Source organism: Arachis ipaensis, chromosome B08, assembly GCF_000816755.2.
Source record: "Arachis ipaensis cultivar K30076 chromosome B08, Araip1.1, whole genome shotgun sequence".
Taxonomy (NCBI): Eukaryota; Viridiplantae; Streptophyta; class Magnoliopsida; order Fabales; family Fabaceae; genus Arachis; species Arachis ipaensis.
Genome location: NC_029792.2, coordinates 12,159,763 through 12,163,324, shown reverse-complemented (window position 1 = coordinate 12,163,324; position 3,562 = coordinate 12,159,763).

Genomic DNA, 3,562 nt, shown 5'->3' with positions numbered 1-3,562 from the left:
AGAAGGTAATTACTACAAGAAATCGGAACTCGTCCAAAATAGGTCGAGTAAAACATGAAATTCGAAAAGACCACTTCCTTCAAAAAATTTTCACAGAGCAGTCAAATGGCGTCTCTCCTATGCAACCCGTCGCATCGAAGCAACACCATTTGGGGTAACACAACACACAATCAACAGGGTAACAGCCACAGTTATATACAAAAGAAAAATCCTTTCAGGAAAAGAGAGGTTTTTCGAAATCCTTTCAGAGACATTTTCACACAAATAGTACAAAAAAGAGAAACTTTTCTCAGCAGAAAAGAAAAAGAAGGCAATGGCAGCGAAGGTAAAATCCAAGTAAAAGAGGAAAATCAAACCCAGGCAAACGGAAATGACAGTTCAAGAAAAAGGAGAAAACAAAACTAACCTCAAAAGAAGACCGCAAAAACAAGGAGATTACGTCTAAACAGCAAACATACGGGCGATCCCCTTCACGACGACGAAAGCAAAAATCCTCAAAAACCAAGAAAAGCAATCTTGGAAAAGACAGAAGTAGTTGAAATGGCACAGTGAAGTTCTTTGTCAAAAGGAAGGAAGCAGTTTTTTTTTCAGAAGAAGTAAAAGAGAGAAGAAGAGTTGAAAAGTCCTTTATAAGAGATAATGAACCAAAAAACGGTTCCTTTTTCTCCTCTTTACACGAGTGCGGATCCCTAGGAACAACTGCCGCTCATTGTTCACCCATCATTAAAGCACCACCAGCGATCAAAATTTCAAACATGTCGGGTAGCCCAATAAGCTCGAACCTGACGTCCACAATAGAAGCCACGAAATGCTTGAGCCCGACCCATAAAAGGATCCGGACTCAAGCAGGAGCACTGTTCATACTCTGGCCCAAAAAACAAAATCCAGGCCCAATAACACAAAAGGCTCGCCAGTAAAGGTGGACTTCACTATAAATCCGACCTCTTTAAGGAAGTCGGACACTAACATAGAGGTCCAGCCCTACTTGACTTAACATGTAACCGCCTCCTTAAATCTCTCCTACTATCTCTACCTCCTCTAGAAGGTTGATCCCAATAAACTCCTAAGATAAAGGGAATGCTTATCCATAGAAAAAGATGGAACTACTCCAACAAAGGTGATCATCAACTCTATTATAAATACACTGGAGACCCCAGGTATAACTCACGTTCCGATCTACTAAAAATCTGCTTAAAACCCTTGCTAACTTAAGTATCGGAGTCCCTTGTAGGTACCATCCCCCACCTCCTCACGAGGAACCCAGACAGCCGGTACCTCGGCATCAGAGAGGTCGAACGCTGCCAGATTAAGGGATCTAGACCTCACGTTCAGGCCCAAGTCCTCGTTCAGGTAACCCTTGTAACAGATATGATACTTATCACTTGATAATATTGACTAATTTTTTTTGTCATTAAAATTCTTTTAAATGTAAACAATGTGCAGTAAATAAAATGTGTTCTATTACGTACATATGGTCCAATCTCAACACTACCATAAAAATGGGGTTTAGCCACCAAATTTTTACTACAAATGCTAAATCGTGATAAAAATAAATGAGCGTGTCTTCTATTTATCATGAAACATTGTCATAGTGGCTAAAATTTTACCTTTTACCACAAACAATTTTTCTATAGTTTTTGAATTTGAAGTTTATATTCCTCTAATTTTGTTATTTCCCTGTCTCACATTGACGTGTCATGGCTATCCTGTCTTAAATAAATTTATTTTTTTAATATTTTGACATTGACACAAATTTATGAAATTAAATCTAAAAATATAAAAAAATGAATTTAGATAAAATAAAAAATTATAAAGATAAAGATAATATTTTAATATTTGAGTTAATTATAAAAATAAAATTTATTTAGCTAAAATAATATAATTTGAATAGATAATAAAAATTTCAATAATTTTTAAGTATAAAAATTTCTTATAACAATTTTATGTGATAATTAATTTGTCTAACGAAATAAAATTTTAGTAACTGACTTAGTAATTAAAATTTATTAAACATTAAATTTTTCATGTAAAAATATTTACAAAACTGAGTTAATGTATAACTTATTATATTGTTTCGTGTATAACAGGTAAATAATTAGATGATAGTGCATTATTTGAATCATCAACCACATAAAGTGAGGGATTAATTAAAGATAAAATAATACAAACTTAAAATTTAAATTTAAATTTAAATTTTTAATCATATTTGACCATTAGAAAAATAAATAAATAACTATTGTATTAAAAATAAAATAATTTAAAGTATATTTAGTAGATAATAAATAGTAGAATAGGGAGAAATATTTTTAAGATTAAAGAAAGTTAAAAAACGACCTAAACAACAATGACCAAGATGAATTTTTAAGATTTAAAATTTTAAAGTGCGCCTAATTTTTAAGATAGCTTTTGGCCGAAAATTAAAGTAACCACAGAAAAAGTCTAACATAACTTCCCATCACTTCTATCTACGTTGTTTTTTAACTCCTATTTTTTGCAGCACCTGAAAGCACTCTCTTTAACCACACTATATGAGCCCTATCATATGATACAGTATTCTCCAAACTCAAAATACCTACTTTTTCATCTTCATTTTGGTATTATTTGTTGGTTTTTTTAGCAGATTTTTTTCTGAAGCAAAAACGTAATAATTCAGGAGAGGCCCTTTTAATACAACCACAGAATATCAACAACAATGAAGAATTTGTAGAAGGTTTGAATGAAATAAGTCTCAACCAACTGCGCCTACTAGAAAAGATTATAATGACCCTTTAGTTGTGAATGTCAAAGATATATGCAATTTCAATTTTTTTTTACGTGTTGTTTTAAGTTCTAATATTTGATTTATTTCTTTTATTCAATTTTGCATTCGATTGTAGACACTTCTACAAGAGAAATCACAACTCGCAAAATGACGGCAATTCAAGTTTGGCATTTGAAAAAATTTGAAAAAGTCATGATGAAACTTAATGACTATGGACAAGGTCGAGATAATGGCGCAAACTTATTGGTGCTGAAAATTAGAAAGGTCTTTGGTGCTGAAAATGTAGGGCGTGTGCGTAGTTTTAGTAGTGCTGTATGTGCGGTAGAGTTTGCAAACAGGGGAGTATCCAGCAATGTATCTCAGCAACATGTGATAAATTTAGAGAAGCTAGTTTAAACTTTAGAGAAAAAGTTATGAATATGAAGAAATCAAAATCCAGTTGGCAGCTTTGCACAAATTTTTGTTATCAAAATATGGTGATGAAGTGTCTTGTCTATTCAGTGATATGCCAGACATTTAATTGATGTATTTATTAAGCAATAGTTGAAATTTTAAATATATTTACTCTGAGAAAGTCTAGGAGACCAGCACTTTTATTAAAATTTGGTCAGTACTTAACCAGTAAAAAAAAGTGAGTAATCCCACATCATTAAATGTAATCTCACACTATTAAAAACATTAATGATAGCTAATTGATGACCACAAATCACAAAATTTGTTGTCTCTAGCACTCCTCTATTTACTCTAGAAGATGTTAAAATTTTTCATTTAGGTTAGAATTTTTTTTATTTCTTATTATAT